This window comes from Mesoplodon densirostris, chromosome 4 (assembly GCF_025265405.1).
Source record: "Mesoplodon densirostris isolate mMesDen1 chromosome 4, mMesDen1 primary haplotype, whole genome shotgun sequence".
Taxonomy (NCBI): Eukaryota; Metazoa; Chordata; class Mammalia; order Artiodactyla; family Ziphiidae; genus Mesoplodon; species Mesoplodon densirostris.
The window spans coordinates 122,124,026-122,143,321 of record NC_082664.1 but is presented as its reverse complement, the minus strand read 5'-3'; the positions used below and the strand labels follow the sequence as shown (position 1 = coordinate 122,143,321).

At 36.2% G+C, this 19,296-nt stretch overlaps 1 protein-coding gene across 7 annotated transcripts in view; it reads right to left on the bottom strand.

Moving 5' to 3' along the window:
• Positions 1–19,296, bottom strand: part of MYO9A (myosin IXA) — a 295,878-nt gene that overhangs the window by 128,362 nt on the left and 148,220 nt on the right. The window lies entirely within an intron of this gene.

The window sequence follows — 19,296 nt, the reverse complement described above, 5'->3', positions numbered from 1 at the left end:
AAAGTACAGAAATACATTTATGATCAACTAAATTTTGACAAAGGTGCCAAGACAATTCAATGGGAAAAGAATAAGCTTTTCAACAAAAACTGGGAAAACTATATGTCCACATGGAAAAGAATGAAGTTGGATCAAAGACCAAAATACAAATGCTAAAAGTATAAAACTCTTAAAACATAGGAGTAAATATTCCTGACATTGGATTAGGCAATGGTTACTTAGAGATGAAACCAAAGGCACAAGCAACCAGAGAGAAAGACTGATAAACTAGACATCACCAAAATCTAATACTTTTGTGCTTCAAAGGACACTATATCAAGAAAGTGAAAAGACAACCCACAAAATGGTATCAACAGAAAATGGCCAATCAAATATCTGATAAGAAGCTTGAATCCAGAGTATAAAAAGAACTTTTGCAACTGAATAATACAAAAGATAACCCAATTTTAAAATGAACAGAGTATGAATAGATATTTTTCCAAAGACAACACACAAATGGCTAATAAGCACATAAAAAGATGCTCAACATCATTAGTCATCAGAGAAATGAAATCAAAACTACAATGAGGTTGCACTTCACACCCCCTAGCATGACTATAATAAAAAAGGAAGATAGCAAGTGTTGGCAAGGACATGTAAAAATTGGAAACTTGCATACACTGCTGAATGTGAAATGATAGTCACTTTGCAAAACAGTCTAGCAGTTCAAGAAAAAATTAAACAGAGTTACCATATGACCCAGAAATTCCACTACTAAGTATATACCCAACAGAACTTAAGACATACATCTATACCCACATAAAAACTGTTACTGGAAAATATATGTCTTGGGATCAACAAATTCAGTTAGAACTTTGAACAACTTTATTTTCTTACATATTTGAATGCATTGTTTTTGTTTCATTTATTCAGTTCCTAAGTCATAGACACCAAATATCCTTATGACAAATTATCATTTTCTATTCTCCATATGAATTCTTTTCTTCTGCGTATTGAAATATAATCACTTCAGGCCTTTCCTTAATATTAGTAATGCAATTTTCAGATATGTTTCCTCTATTGAGATCATATAGGTGTTGATTTATGCCTCTACTTGTTTTAGTAGTTCAAAATCTATTTCAACATCATTCTGATATTTCATAGTCTTAAATTTGTGCTACTGCTTTATTGGATTCATAATAAAGTTCTTAAATTCTTCTTAAACTGTAAAGTGCCCACCGGGAATTTTCTTCTCGTTTTTGTAGTATCTTCCTTGCCAACACAACAGGGTGTTTCTTTTATGCATGTTATTTCCCTTTGTGTAATGATTTTTTAAACATTAATTATTAAATATTTTAAAGGAATAATATACTGAACACTTGCAACTGACCACTGAGATTAGAAAATGAGGTCCTGTGCACCTTTCTTCTTGATCCCATTTCAACAGCATCAGATCCCAACATTGCCCACTTGTTGGAATTAGCATAAAAGGACTTTAAAATTGCTATCATAATGTTCAATGACTTAAAGTATAAGACAGTCTTATGACCTAACAGAAAAATCTCAGGAGAGAAATGGAAACTGTAAAAAGAATCCAAATGGATATTCTGGAACTGAAAACTCAAATTTTCTGAAATGAAAAATTCATTCTATGGTTTTACAAGGCGACTTGAAACAGCATAATGAACTTGATATCAGATAAATAAAAAGTATCCAATATGAAGAACAGGAAGAACAAAGATAGAAGAAAAATCCACAGAATATGAGGAATCTGAGACAATATCAAATATTCTAAGAGCATGTAATTGGGGTCTCAGAAGAAAAAGAGAAATTGCAGCAGAAAAAGATTTCTGAAAAAATACTAACCAAAAATTTCCTAAATTTGATGAAAAATAATGAAGCACAGATCCAAAAGGTATAGCAAATACCAAACAGCATAAATATAAATATAAATGATATCTAGGGACATCACAGTCAAACTGCTGAAAATGAAAAAATAAAGAGAAAATCTTGAAGCAGCCAGATGAAAAAAGGTACATTAGATATGAAAGAATGACAACAGAATGACATCTGAGTTTAACATCACAAATAATGTAGGACAAAAGAAAATGGAACATCTTTAAAGCACCAAAAGTTTGATAGTTCCTAAGGATGTTAAACATATTTCTACTTTATGACACAGTAAACTCCATCATAACTTTTACCCAAGGAATGAAAATTTATATACACAAAATGAATTGAACAAGAATGTTTATAGCAGGGTTCCTCACAATTGCTCAAGACAGTACAAACCTTATATCCATCAAAAGATAAATGATAAACACAAAGTTGTATACACAATTGTATATACATATACAATGGAATACAACTCAGCAACAAATTACTGATATAGGGAACAACATAAATGAATACATATATAATTACGTTACATAACAGAATCAGAACACAAAAGAATACTGTATGATTCCATTTCTGTTTTAGAAAAGGCAAAATTAATTTATAGTAACAGACATCTTAAGAGGAATTGTCTAAAGGGGGTGCGAAAATGTACGAGAGTAAGAATAAACTTTCGGATACAACTTTATTCGAATATTTTATATTTTTGTGGTCATATCTTTTTGTGTTCATATGCTTTAGGTTTGTCTCTTATAAACATCTTACAGCTGAATTTTATTTTAATTGCATAATCTTTTTAAAAACTGTTTAGTTGGGTTTGTTTTAATTTATTGGTATTACTGATATATCTGGAATTTTTTCTGCCTTATTTTATGTTTTGTATCTACCCTAATTATTGTATGCTTTTACTCAGACTTCTACTGAACTATTTTCTTTATATTCTGATTTCTTTGCTTTGTTTTGGAAGTTATATACACTCTCCTCTTTGATTATTCTTGAATTTTTAACATATTCATGAATTCTAAACTAAATTAATTCTCTAGTCTCTTTTTCTAAAGAGTACGAGAACCTTTAAATCTCTGATACAAGTCATCCCCTTCCTATCACAGCTATTGTTACCCAGTATTTATTTTCACCTTATTTTCTTCCCATTAATCAAGCAAATTAGGCATTAAGTTTTATAAAATAATAACTTGTATTTACAAGTTTCTCAAAACGTCCTAGTGAGTTCAGCTTCTGTCTTTCTCAACTAAATCTTTTTATAAGTTCTATTGATGAAGATCTGCTCAAATTACTATCTAGTTTTATTTACTGCTATTGTTCACCTTTGCCTGACATAGCTTACTCCATCCTTTTACTTTTTATCATTTTAAGAATCTAAATATCATTTAATTAAACTTTTTGAAAAATTCATTTTGAGATTTGAATTGGTGACGTTAATCTATTTTTATTAATTTAAATCATAGTACTTGTTTCTTGTATTTTGTTTCACTTTTATTTCACTCTTCAAATCCATATTCCCCCTTGTTAGTTTTCATTTGATAGATAAAGGTTTCTCGTGCTACTTTAGAAGACAGAGAGATTCAGGGAATTCCCTGGTGATCCAGTGGTTAGGACTCTGTGCTTTCGCTGCCGAACACATGGGTTCAATCCCTCGTTGGGGATAAAGTCCCACAAGCCACTTGCAGCAGACAAAAAAAAAAAAAAAAAGAATCAATTTTTGTTATTGTGGTTGTCTGTAAGGCAGACATTCATGTTTGTTTATCCACATTGATTTCCTAAATTTGATAAATAGCCTTATTCTATCAACTCAATAGAAATAGCTCCCTGACTTTCCTGCAGGCTTCCCCAAAATACAAATTGGCATATCCTGTATTTGTTTCTGTCTGCCATTTTCAAACAAGAATTCTGATCACGTGACATTTTTTTAAGAATATTTTAAATTATTTTAATGCAAATCTCTGCAGTGGGTAGTAGATAAGGGCTTTAGCATTCATTATTACATTTGAGCCTCGCATTGCCCCTGTGCAGTGGGGACTACGTTTCAGAGAAGGAAATTGAGGCTCTGAGAAACAACATCTTCCACACACAGGAATACAGGGGCTAAGTAGCAGAGCCAGAATTTGTACCTGGCACTGCCTGACTCCAAATGCCAGGCTGTTTCTCCTCTCTCTTTTGAGAGTAACATGGAGGTCCCCACGTCAGAATCTTTGTGCCCTGCCACAGCCCTGGCAAAAAGCAAAAGATGGTCAGGTCTTCCCGGCACTGAAGCCTTCCCCAAGATCAGGCAAGCTGGCTAGTTCCCACTCTGGTCCCGAGGAGGCCCTGATGAGTAAGGTGTGGACACTTCCTGGGGTTCCCATAACATATTTTTATTTTTGGTATGCTTAATTCCATGAAAAATAGTCTCTTCTAGATATCTATCTATGACTTATGTCAGGCTTCATGATATGCAATTAATTTTTTAAATTGAGGTAAAATTTACATATTGTAGAACATACTCATTATAAGCATATAGTTAGTTAAGTTTAGACAAAACTGCCACCAAAAGAAGATATAGAATATTTCCGGGGACTTCCCTGGCGGTCCAGTGGTTAAGACTCTGCACTTCCACTGCAGAGGGCATGGGTTCGATCCCTGGTGGGGGAACTAAGATCCGGCATGCCGTGTGGCATGGCCAAAAAAGGAAAAGAAAAATTTCCATCATCTCCCAAAGTTCCCTCACACCCTTTCTTCGACAATCCCCCACACACCCTCCTGGGCCAAGGCAACCACTAATCTGCTGTCCATATCGACTGGTTTGCATTTTCTGGAATTTGATATAAGTGGAATAAAACAGTATGTTCTCTTTTGTGTAAGGTTTCACTCAACATTACATTTTAGAGTTTGATCTATAAAAAGTCTTCATGTGAACATATGTGTTCACTTCTTACGTGGAGAGAACATATGGAAAGCATATGCTTACCTTTATAAAAAACTGACACTGTTTTCCAAAATAACTGCACTATATTTTACATTGCCAGCAGAGTGTATAAGCATTCCAGCTGCTCCACTCATCATCAGTACTGTCAACTTCTTAAATTTTAGCCATGACACAGAGTGTTAATGTGACTTCACTGTGATTATAATTTGCATTCCCTAATGACTTATAAAGCTGGTAATCTTTAATGCGTCTATAGATGATTCATATATCTTCTTTTCTAAGTGTATGCTTAAACCTCTTGACCATTTTTTTTTTAACCAGAAAGTAACATTTTTTTTTTTTTGGCTGCACCGTGTGGCATGTGGGATCTTCCCCAAACAGGGATCAAACCTGCGCCCCCCCCCCGGTGGAAGCACAGAGTCTTAACCACTGGACTGCCAGGGAAGTCCCCTCTTGACCATTTTTAACTCAACTGTTTCTCTTATTATTGCAGGAGGTTTTTAAAAAATATTTTACTTTGAAGTCCATTATCGGTTATGTATCATAAATTATTATGAATATTGTTTCCCAGGCTGTGATATGTTTTCTGTTTTTTTTAACAATATCTTTTTTAAAGTAGAAGTTTTCAATTTTGGTGAACTCTAATTTCTCAATTTTTTCCTTTTATAGTTCATGCTCTTATGTCCCATCTAATAAATTTTGTCCCAAGACTGCAAAGATTTTCTCTCAGGTTTTCTTCTATCAATTTAATAGTTTTGTTCTTTGCAAAGAGCTGTATGACCCATTTCAAGTTAATTTTTATGTATAATATAAGGTAAGGGTCAAAGTTCTCTTGTACATATGGATATCCAGGTTGTTCCAGTGCTGTTTTTTTTTTTTTAAAGACTATATATACCCCCACTGAATTATCTGAGGGCCTTTGGGGAAAATCAATTGACAATATGTGTATAGATCTTTTCCTGGACTCTGTTTTTTGTTTTTTTCTACAGAAAAGGATTTTATTCAATTTTTCTAAAATTATTAAAATTTTTTTATTGGAGTATAGTAGCTTTACAATGTTGTGTTAGCTTCTACTGTACAGCAAAGTGAATCAGCTATACATACACATACTTGCTCTCTTTTTTGGATTTCCTTCCCATTTAGGTCACCACAGAGCATGGAGTACAGTTCCCTGTGCTATACAGTAGGTTTCTATTGCTCTCTTGCTTACACTAAGAGAACAATGTCATGATTATTTTAATCTTAAAATCATATAGTGTAAGATCTCCAGCTTCATTATTCTTCTTCACAATTGTTTTGGTCATTCTAGATATTCTACATTTCTATATAAATTTTAGTTATCAGCATATGAATTGCTACCCCAAAATCTGCTTCAATATTCACTGGGACTTCATTCAATCCACAGATCCATCTGGGGGAGAAATGACATCTTAGAAATACAAAAATATGTATCTCTCTTCACTTATTTAGACATTTTTCAATTTCTCTCAGTTGTATACTGGTCTAACAGTATTTTGTTAAATTTATCCCTAAATATTTCATGTTTTGGTATGCTATATTATAATCCATTGCATATCAAATCACTCCAAAACCTAGCACTTTAAAATAACACGTAATATCACAGACTTTGTAGAGGAACAGGTTTCAAGAGCTGCTTAGCTGGGTGGTTCTGACAGGGTCTATCATGAGTTGTATTCAAGCTGTCAGCCAACGCTGTGGTCATTTCAAAGCTAGAATTGAACTGAAGGACCTGTCTCTAAGGTCACTCATGTGACCTTAGAGGCAAGCCTCAAAGTTCTCCACTGCCTTTGACTAGAGGCTTCAGTGGGATTATCAGTAGGGCTACTCACAACAGCAGCTTGATCCTCCAAGAGACAGTGATCCGAGAGAGAGTTAGCAAGTGAGAAAGTACCTAAGATGGAAACTAGTCTTTTTTAACAATTTTGGCAGTGATGTACTATTACTTCTACTATGTCCTATAGGTCACATAGACCAACACTGGTAAAATGTGGGAGGAGACTACACAAGGTTGTAAATACCAGAAGATGGGGATAAATGGGGAATAACTACTGTAGCTGACTGCCACAGATATATAAATGGACTTTATAAGTTTCATTTTCCAAGTGTTCATGGCTAGAATATTACAATTTAATTTTCTATATTTAGCTGGTATACTGTGAGACTGTTAAATTCACTTTTAATATTAAAGAAGCATTTTTTAAACCCATTAGTACTTTCTATATAGATGATCATGTTGTCTACATCTTCCTTTTCAATCTATGTACCTATTTCTTTTTGCTGCCTTATTGCACAATGACCTTTAGTACAATGTTAAATCTGAGAGGCAAAATCAGATATCTTTCCCTTGTTCTTAATGTCAGGGAAGAAGTACTCAGTCTTTCACCATTACATATGAAGTCTGCTGTAGAATTTTCATGTGTATTCTTTATAAAGTTGAGGAAGTTGCCTTCTATTCCTAGGCTGCTAAAAGTTTTAAAATAGGAATGGGCATAGAATTATGACAAGTTCTTTATATCCATCTACTAAGACGATATATGGTTTTTCTTTTTTAGATGATTAATATCTATATTATAAATTATGACTCTATATATACATATATATAATACATTATATTGATTGATTTTCTATATCAAACTAATCTTTCATTCCTGAATTTCCACTTGGTCTTCATGTATTATTCTTTAAATATATTGCTGAATTCAGGCTGCTCTTACTTTGTTAAGGACTTTTACATCTCTCACTGTGAGGAACATTAGACTGTAATTATCTTGTAATGCTATCTAATTTTGGTTTTAGAGTAATAATACTGGTTTAATGATATGATTTGTATAGTACTACTTGCTCCTCTGTTTTCTGAAAGAGTTGAGGAGAACTGGTATAATTGCTTTCTTAAACATTCCTTAAGGACTTCCCTGGTGGTGCAGTGGTTAAGAATCTGCCTGCCAATGCAGGGGACACGGGTTCAATCCCTGATACGGGAAAATCCCACATGCCATGGAGCAACTAAGCCCATGAGCCACAACTACTGAGGCCACAAACCACAACTACTGAAGCACGTGCACTCTAGGGCCCGCGTGGAACAACTACTGACCCCACGTGCTACAGGGACTGAAGCCTGTGCGCCTAGAGCCCAGGTTCCGCAAAAAGAGAAGCCACCACAATGAGAGGCCCATGCACCATAACAAAGAGTAGCCCCCACTTGCCGAAACTAGAGAAAGCCTGCGCACAGTAGCCAAAAATAAAAAAAACAAAAATGAAAACATTTCTTAAATAAAATTGACTACTGAAGCTATATATGCCTGGACTTTTTTGTTTTCATGTGTGGGAAGATTTTACTTATGAATCCAATCATTGATACAGGACTAAACAGATAAAGAGTCTTTATTTTTCCTTGGGTCAATTTTGATAACTGTTGACATTCAAGGAATCTGTCCATTTCATCTAAGTTGTTGACTATATTGGCATAAATGTTCACAATCTTTCCTCAAACTTTTGATGTCTATACCATATGTAACTGTGTCCACCTGTTCATTTCAAATAACAGTATTTGTGTTTTCTCTCATATTTCTTGATCAGAATGGCCAGAACTACACTATCCAATACAGCAGCCACTAGCTATACATGGCCATTCAAATTTAAACTGATTTAATTAAAACTTCAGTTTTAAAATTTTTAAAAAATTTCAGGTGTTGAACAACCACCTGTGGCTAGTGGCTACGGTTTTGAACAGCATAGTTGGAGAACATTTCCATACTCACAGAAAGTTCTACTGAATGGTGCTGGACTCAAGCTTTATTAATTTCATTGCTTTTTTCAAAATACCAGCGTTTGGACGCTGCGCTCTTCTCAGCTGGCGACACGCTGCAGAAGCGGCTGTGGGGCGGGCCTGCCACTGGTGGCAGATGCAGCCCATGGCCACCATGGCCATGGCCTTCCACACAAACTTCAACTATGTGTGGCTGTGCGTGTGTTGCCAGGGCGCGCGCCACGCACCGTCCTGACCAAGGTGCTGTGCGACCAGGAGCTCAGCGGGCCGGTGTACAACTCTGCCTTCTACTTCGGTAAGAGTATTCTCCAGGAAAAGGATGACATATTTTTGAAACTGAGACAGAAATTCTGGAATACATATAAGAGTAGTCTGATGTACTGGCCTTTTGTACAGCACCAGAGTGCAGACAGCAGGAGCAAGAAGAACTACAATCCTGCAGCCTGCGGAACAAAAACCACATTCACAGAAAGACACACAAGACGGAAAGGCAGAGGGCTATGTACCAGATGAAGGAACAAGATAAAACCCCAGAAAAACAACTAAATGACATGGAGATAGGCAACCTTCCAGAAAAAGAATTCAGAATAATGATAGTGAAGATGATCCAGGACCTCAGAAAAATAATGGACGCAAAGATCGAGAAGATGCAAGACATGTTTAACAAAGACCTAGAAGAATTAAAGAACAAAGAGAGATGAACAATACAATAACTGAAATGAAAACTACACTAGAAGGAATCAATAGCAGAAAAATTGAGGCAGAAGAATGGATAACTGACCTGGAAGACAGAATGGTGGAATTCACTGCTGTGGAACAGAATAAAGAAAAAAGAATGAAAAGAAATGAAGACAGCCTAAGAGACCTCTGGGACAACATCAAACGCAACAACATTCACATTATAGGGGTCCCAGAAGGAGAAGACAGAGAGAAAGGACCCGAGAAAATATTTGAAGAGATTATAGTCGAAAACTTCCCTAACCTGGGAAAGTAAAGAGCCAACCAAGTCCAGGAAGCACAGAGAGTCCCAGGCAGGATAAACCCAAGGAGAAACATGCTGAGACACATAGTAATCAAATTGGCAAAAATTAAAGACAAAGAAAAATTATTGAAAGCAACAAGGGAAAAAAGACAAATAACATACAAGGGAACTCCTATAAGGTTAACAGCTGAGTTCTCAGCAGAAACTCTACAAGCCAGAAGGGAGTGGCATGACATATTTAAAGTGATGAAAGGGAAGAACCTACGACCAAGATTACTCTACCCAGAAAGGGTCTCATTCAGATTCAGTGGAGAAATCAAAAGCTTTACAGACAAGCAAAAGCTAAGAGAATTCAGCACCACCAAACCAGCTCTACAACAAATGCTAAAGGAACTTCTCTAAGTAGGAAGCACAAGAGAAGAAAAGGACCTACAAAAATAAACCCAAAACAATTAAGAAAATGGTCATAGGAACATACATATCGATAATTACCTTAAACGTGAATGGATTAAATGCTCCAACCAAAAGACACAGGCTTGCTGAATGGATACAAAAACAAGACCCATCTATATGCTGTCTACAAGAGACCCACTTCTGACCTAGGGACACATACAGACTGAAAGTGAGGGAATGGAAAAAGATACTCCATGAAAATGGAAATCAAAAGAAAGCTGGAGTGGCAATACTCATATAAGATAAAATAGACTTTAAAATAAAGAATGTTACAAGAGACAAGGAAGGACACTACATAATGATCAAGGGATCAATCCAAGAAGAAGATATAACAATTATAAATATATATGTACCCAATATAGGAGCACCTCAATACATAAGGAAACTGGTAACAGCTATACAAGAGGAAATCGACAGTAACACAATAACAGTGGGGGCCTTTAACGCCTCACTTACACCAATGGACAGATCATCCAAAATGAAAATAAGTAAGGAAACAGAAGCTTTAAATGACACAGTAAACCAGAGAGATTTAATTGATATTTATAGGTCATTCCATCCAAAAACAGCAGATTACACTTTCTTCTCAAGTGCGCACGGAACATTCTCCAGGATAGATCACATCTTGGATCACAAATCAAGAATCAGTAAATTTAAGAAAACTGAAATTATATCAAGCATCTTTTCTGACCACAACACTTTGAGATCAGAAATCAATTAATCACAGGGAAAAAAACGTAAAAAACACAAACACATGGAGGCTAAACAATACATTACTAAATAATCGAGACATCACTGAAGAAATCAAACAGGAAATCAAAAAATACCTAGAGACAAATGACAATGAAAACACGATGATCCAAAACCTATGGGATAGGGCTTCCCTGGTGGCGTGGTGGTTGAGAGTCCACCTGCCGATGCAGGGGGTGCGGGTTAGTGCCCCGGCCCGGGAGGATCCCGCGTGCCGCGGGGCGGCTGGGCCCGTGAGCCATGACCGCTGGGCCTGCGCGTCCGGAGCCTGTGCTCTGCAGCGGGAGAGGCCACAGCGGTGAGAGGCCCGCGTACCGCAGAAAAAAAAAAAAACCAACCAAAACCTATGGGATACAGCAAAAGCAGTTCGAAGAGGCAAGTTTCTAGCTATACAAGCCTACCTCAAGAAACAAGAAAAACCTCAAATAAACAATCTAACCTTACACCAAAGGAACTAGAGAAAGAAGAACAAACAAAACCCAAAGTTAGCAAAAGGAAAGAAATCATAAAGATCAGAGCAGAAATAAATGAAATAGAAACAAAGGAAACAATAGCAAAGATCAATAAAACTAAAAGCTGGTTCTTTGAGAAGATAAAGAAAATTGATAAACTATTAGCCAGACTCATCAAGAAAAAGGAGAGGACTCAAATCAATAAAATTAGAAATGAAAAAGAAGTTACAACAGACACTGCAGAAATACAAAGCATCCTAAGAGATTACTACAAGCAACTCTATGCCAATAAAGTGGACAACCTGGAAGAAATGGACAAATTCTTAGAAAGGTATAACCTTCCAAGACTGAACCAGGAAGAAATAGAAAATATGAACAGGCCAATCACAAGTAATAAAATTGAAACTGTGATTAAAAATCTTCCAACAAACAAAAGTCCAGGACCAGATGGCTTCACAGGTGAATTCTATCTAACATTTAGTGAAGAGCTAACACTCATCCTTCTCAAACTCTTCCAAAAAATTTCAGAGGAAGGAACACTCCCAAACTCATTCTATGAGGCCACCGTCACCCTGATACCAAAACCAGACAAAGATACTACAAAACAAGAAAATTATAAACCAATATCACTGATGAATATAGATGTAAAAATCCTCAACAAAATACTACCAAACAGAATCCAACAACACATTAAAAGGATCATACACCACGATCAAGTGGGATTTATCCCAGGGATGCAAGGATTCTTCAATATACACAAATCAATCAGTGTGATACACCATGTAATAAATTGAAGGAGAAAAACCATATGATCATCTCAATAGATGCAGAAATAGCTTCTGACAAAATGTAACACCCATTTATGATAAAAACTCTCCAGAAAGTGGGCATAGAGGGAACCTACCTCAACATAATAAAGGCCATATACGACAAACCCACAGCAAACATCATTCTCAATGGTGAAAAACTGAAACCATTTCCTCTAAGATCAGGAACAAGACAAGGATGTCCACCCTCACCACTATTACTCAACATAGTTTTGGAAGTCCTAGCTACAGCAATCAGAGAAGAAAAAGAAATAAGAGAACCCTAAAGAGGCTACCAGAAAACTACTAGGGCTAATCAATGAGTTTGGTAAAGTTGCAGGATACAAAATCAATGCACAGATATCTCTTTCATTCCTATATACTAATGAAAAATCTGAAAGAGAAATTAAGGAAACACTGCCATTTACCACTGCAACAAAAACAATAAAATACCTAGGAATAAACCTACCTAGGGAGGCAAAAGACCTGTATGCAGAAAACTATAAGACACTGATGAAAGAAATTAAAGATGATACCAACAGATGGAGAGATATATCATGTTCTTGGGTTGGAAGAATCAATATTGTGAAAATGACTATACTACCGAAAGCAATCTACAGATTCAATACAATCCCTACCAAATTACCAATGGCATTTTTTACAGAACTGGAAAAAAAATCTTAAAATTTGTATGGAGACACAAAAGACCCCGAATAGCCAAAGCAGTCTTGAGGGAATCAAGCGGAGCTGGAGGAATCAGACTCCCTTACTTCAGACTATACTACAAAGCTACAGTAATCAAGAAAATATGGTACTGGCACAAAAACAGAAACATAGATCAATGGAACAAGATAGAAAGCCCAGAGATAAACCCACACACCTATGGTCAACTAATCTATGACAAAGGAGGCAAGGATATACAATGGAGAAAAGACAGTCTCTTCAATAAGTGGTGCTGGGAAAACTGGACAGCTACATGTAAAAGAATGAAATTAGAACACTCCCTAACACCATACACAAAAATAAACTCAAAATGGACTAGAGACCTAAATGTAAGACTGGACACTATAAAACTCTTAGAGGAAAACATAGGAAGGACACTCTTTGACATAAATCACAGCAAGATCTTTTTTGATCCACCTCCTAGAGAAATGGAAATAAAAACAAAAATAAACAATTGGGGCCTAATGAAACTTCAAAGCTTTTGCACAGCAAAGGAAACCATAAACAAGACAAAAAGAGAACCCTCAGAATGGGAGAAAATATTCGCAAACAAATCAACAGACAAAGGATTAATCTCTAAAATACATAAACAACTCATGCAGCTCAATATTAAAGAAACAAACAACCCAATCCAAAAATGGGCAGAAAACCTAAATAGACGCTTATCCAAAGAAGACATACAGATGGCCAAGAAGCACATGAAAAGCTGCTCAACATCACTAATTATTAGAGAAATGCAAATCAAAACTACAATGAGGTATCACCTCACACCAGTTAGAATGGGCATCCTCAGAAAATCTACAAACAACAAATGCTGGAGTGGGTGTGGAGAAAAGGGAACCCTCTTGCCCTGCTGGTGGGAATGTAAACTGATACAGCCACTATGGAGAACAGTATGGAGGTTCCTTAAAAAGCTAAAAATAGAATTACCATATGATCCAGCAATCCCACTACTGGGCATATACCCAGAGAAAACCATAATTCAAAAAGACACATGCACCGCAGTGTTCAGTGCAGCACTATTTACAATAGCCCGGTCATGGAAGCAACCTAAATGTCCATCAACAGATGAATGGATAAAGAAGATGTGGTACATATATACAATGGAATATTACTCAGCCATAAAAAGGAATGAAATTGGGTCATTTGTTGAGACGTGGATGGATTCAGAGACTGTCATACAGAGTGAAGTTAAGTCAGAAAGAGAAAAACAAATATCGTATATTAACGCATATATGTGGAACCTAGAAAAATGGTACAGGTGAACCAGTTTGCAGGGCAGAAATTGAGACACAGATGTAGAGAACAAACATATGGACACCAGTGGGGGAAAGCGGCGGGGGTGTGTGTGGTGGTGTGATGAATTGGGCCATTGGGATTGAAATGTATACACTGATGTGTATAAAATTGATGACTAGTAAGTGCCTGCTATATTAAAAAAATAAATAAAAGAAAACAAAAAAAACACACTAAAAAACCCAAAATACCAGCTTTTGGTTTCCACTGATTTTCTCTACTGTTGGTCAGCTTCCTATTCAGTAATTTTAGCTCTAATAGGCCCTTCTTGTTATAGCTTCATAAAGTAAAAGCTCAGATCATTGATTTTTTACCTCATTTCTTTTCTTATATAAGGGTTTAAAGCTACTGGTTTTCTTTTAAGCACTTCTTTAGCTGCATTCCACAACTTTTAATATGCTGTGTTTCCATTATCATTCAGACCAAAATATTTTCAAGTTGCCCTTATAAATTTTTCTTTAACTTATAAGTTACTTATACATGTTATTTTCCAAATATGTGAGGATTTCTCAGATGTCTTTCTGTTACTGATTTCTATTTTAATTCCATTTTGGTCAGACAACATACTTTAAATTTTCAATCATTTGTGTGACCACACTGATGCCTGAGGTCATGGACATTAAGGCAGGCACATCAGGACGGTGACAAGCCCTTCTCTGACAATTGCTGGTCCTTCATCTTGTTCAGGAACATCACAGTCTCCGTTGTCCCAAGAAGGTCAAAAGTATGGGTTTAAATTAAATTGACATTCTACTATTCTACCCTCTCTCTCTCTCTTCCCCCAGAATCTTATTCCTTCCCTTTTCCAGGGCTCCTGACCTTTGTGGAAGTGGGGCTTCAGCTCATGCTCCCAAGAACCATAATTTCTCCCCACTCTTCTAATTTCCTCCCTGCAAATCTCAGAGAATAATCACTATAGAGAGAAGGTGGCAGCACCGAAAATGAAATGGAGGAGGAAAAGCCACAATACCTTTTATGTCTTAACCTCGAAGGTCACACATTGTCAGTTCTGCCACAGTACATTTTAGAAGCAAATCACTAAGTACAGCACATGCCTTTTGAAGGGAGGAGTATCAAAAAATTTGTGGACACATTTTAAACCACCAGAACAATGTCATAATTTTTACCCTAAATAATCATATATCTTTTAAAAGAACTGAGAGAGAGAAAGAAAATATGTATAGTCATTTATTTTTATACATATGTATTACCTCTGTTTCTTTATTCCTTCCAATAACTCATGGATCAGCAAACTAGAGTCCATGGGCCAAATCAAACCCACTGCCTATTTTTGCATGGCCTGAGAGCCAAGAATGGTTTTACATTTTTTTAATGGTTGAGGAAAAAAATCAATGGAAGAATATTTTTGTGACATGTGAAAATTATATGGAATTTAAATTTCAGTGTCTATAATAAAATTTATTGGAATGTAGCCATGCTCATTTATTTATGTATTGTCTCTATAGCTCCTTTCACAGCAGAATTGAGTTGTTTCAACAGACCATATGACCCACAAAGCCTAAAATATTTACCATCTGATCCTTTGCAGAAAACGTTTATCAGCCTCTACTATACATTCAAATTACCATCTGGTGTCATTTGCTTTTAACCTAAAGAATTTCCATTATCTTTTTCATAGAACACATTACGGTGACAAATTCCCTCAGATTATCTGTTCATCTGAAAATATCTTTATTCCAGCTTCATTTTTGAAAGATACTTTTCCTAACTGATGATTGGACATTGTGGATAATACATTGTAACAACAATGAACTGTTATGTTTTCCTGCAGCCTTGATTTTTCTTCTAACAGACAATTAACTTGTCTGGACCCAAACTATAAATTAACTGAACTGCCTGAACATTGCTTTTGTTTTGGGGTCTTGAATTGTTTTGTTGGATTTTAATTATGATTTTTGGATATCTTTCAGCCTCCAATGCTTTTAATGAGAAGACAAGTGTTAACCATATCATTATAGGCAAACCTCATTTTATTGTACTTCACTTTATTGTGCTTTGCAGATATTGCGTTTTTTACAAATTGAAGATTTGTGGCAACCATGTGTTGAGCACGTCTGTCAGCACCATTTTTCCAACAGCATTTGCTCACATAGTGACTCTGTGTCACATTTAGCTAATGCCTGCAGTATTTCAAAGTTTTCATTATTATAATATTTGTTATGGTGATCTGTGATCAGTGATCTTTGATGTAACTACTACTCCCTGAAGGTTCGGACTATGGTTAGCATTTTTTAACAATAAAGTTTTTTTTTTTGTTTGTTTGTTTGTTTTTGTGGTACACGGGCCTCTCACTGTTGCAGTCTCTCCTGTTGCGGAGCACAGGCTCCGGACATGCAGGCTCAGCGGCCATGTCTCACGGGCCTAGCCGCTCCACGGCATGTGGGATCTTCCCGGACCGGGGCACGAACCCGTGTTCCCTGCATGGACTGCAGGGTGGACTCTCAACCACTGCGCCACCAGGGAAGCCCAGCAATAAAGTATTTTTTAATTAAGGTATGTACATTGTGTTTTTTTGACATAATGCTACTGCACACTTAACAGACTACAGTATAGTGTAAACATAACTTTTATATGAACCAGGAAACCAAAAAAATTCATGTGACTCCCTTTATTGTGATATTTGCTTTATTGCAGTGATCTGGAACTGATTCTGAAATTGCTCTGAGGTATGCCTGTATTCCCCTGTATTTAATGTACCATATTTTCTATGGGCTGCTTTCAAGATTTTCTTTCTATCTTTGGCATTTAGCAATTTGCCTATAACGTGTCTAGTTGTGGTTTTCTTTTGTATTGATTCTAGTTGGAGGTCACAGGTTGTCTTGAATCTCCAAGCTAGTTTTTCTCAAACATGAGAAGTTTTCAGCCACTATTTCTTCCAATACTTTTCTGCTTCTTTCTCTCTCACCTCTACCTATGGGATTCCAACTAAAGGCAGTAAGAATTCAGCTATCCCCCAAGAGGAGCTATGCAGAGATACAAAAAGCCCTCAGTTAAAAAAAATCAGTAAACTTGCAAATCTCACCTACTGCAGTTGTGTCTTTCCAAAGTTATCTCCTATTTGGTTTGCATTGCTCTTTGACAGAGCTCCTATGGTCTCCCCTGAATACTCACAACAGTCAGCCAGGTATGGATGGCAGAATTCGTACCCTTTGAGTTTTAGCCTTTGGCAGCTCTCTCCATTCCAGGATTTTCCTCCTAAATTTCAAGCTTCTTTGCTACTCCTCAACTTTATCCTCTGACACTTCAAGCCAGTATGGTTGTGGTTTTCTGTCTCTGAAGCTATGGCAGTTAGGGAGAACCTTATGCAAAAAGCCACAAATTCACAATTCTTACCCACTACTTAGTTACTTTAAAGAATAAACTCCCCACTAGTTTCTGTGCTTATTTTTGGTCTTTTGGGGTCTGTTAATATTTTTTTAATCTCTTTTCCAGTGCTTTCAAATAATGTTACCTTAATTTTTTTCCAGGGTTTATCATTGTTACCTGTGGCAGGGTTCATTCACCTCATCAATTCACCACTATTATTACCTAAGGCTAGTAGTCCCCCGGTTTTTTAAAAACAATCTCCCAAACTTGAATTTATCATTTTATATATTATAAAATTTTAATTATTGGTAGTACTATAATGGAAAATAAACTACCTAAAGTAATGGAAAAGCCCAGCTTCCACAAATGTAGAAATAAATGTGCATGTGTACAATGTACAATATCCTCATGCAGCTGCTGCTGAAACTCTTGCCTTCCTATTCTACACCCATATATACCTAACTGGAATACAATTAGGCCTGGGGTTGTCAGGCTGAGAGTCATGAAAATCAACAAAGCAAATAAACTACTTCCAATTATTTAGAAGTTAAAAAGAATTAAGTTCCCTCCAAAAGATTTGTAGACTGTTTTCAATCATGTCCCATGAATTAAAAGATTAAGAAAAGGAAGATGGATATTTGGAATAAGTACTTGTATACCTTTCAGAAACCATAGCAATAATTAAGAGCAACATTTGAAGATGTCTTTTTTAAACACAATACTTACCTTCATTCTTCTAAAATGAGAAAATATTTTAACATTTTTCAAAAGGCATTACACATTTTCTTATACCAAGACAGCATAAGTAAGAACTGAAGAAAGAACCCACAACATTTGCTCTTAGGAATTCTACTTATATTCTCCTTTCACTGATAATTAAATACTAATATTCCATGGAATTTCAGTCACAGAACTGTGAAGTTAGCAAAGTAAATCTGTGATTTGTAAAAAGCTCAGAACAGACTACATAAGTAATTTAGTCCATTATATGCAAATTGCTGAGTTAGGCTTTGAGTATTCTGTAGGATCCTTTTATTCTCACTATAGCAATAGCAGTAGCCAAACAACTGTTTTCCCACAACAAGCAAAAGAACCATTTTCACGCAGAATGAGTACAACAAATAGAAAAGGAGAAAATGGAGACCAAGGGCATCATTTTACACCAATTTTATAAAAAACAAACAAACAAACAAAACAAGAGAACACCCTCTATGATTCTGTCATTCTTCCTTAGACAAAACATTAACTGGTGGCTTTGCTCTAAATCAGACATGATAAAATCTGATAGGAGAACTATAGTCAAACTAAGTGAATTTGCCAGTGAAAGCAATATTGCTGATGTTAAAATTCAAGTGTAAATTAGCATAAAAATCAGCAGGGGGCTTCCCTGGTGGCGCAGTGGTTGAGAGTCCGCCTGCCGATGCAGGGGACACGGGTTCGTGCCCCGATCCCGGAAGATCCCACATGCCGCGGAGCGGCTGGGCCCGCGAGCCATGGCCGCGGAGCCTGTGTGTCCGGAGCCTGTGCTCCGCAACGGGAGAGGCCACAGCAGTGAGAGGCCCGCGTACAGCAAAAAAAAAAAAAAAAAAAAAAAAAATCAGCAGGAATTCTCAAGAGACAGAGGAAACTGTTGGCAGTGTTAGATATGTTAATTATCTTGATTGTGATGAGTTCATATATGTCTAAACTTACCAAACTGTATGCTTTGGCATGCAGTTTACACTACCTCAATTAGATTTCAATAAAGTTGAAAAAAAAACCAACAGGAAAAAATCATTATTCATTTTTACCCATCACTTGGATACTTTAAAGTCAAAAGCAGAAACCAATTCAAAGTCTGTAACCAAGTATAATTAACAGCTCAAGGATCACAAATAGTCATCCAAGTTAAAAGAACAGGTATATCAACTTTTTCAAAAAAA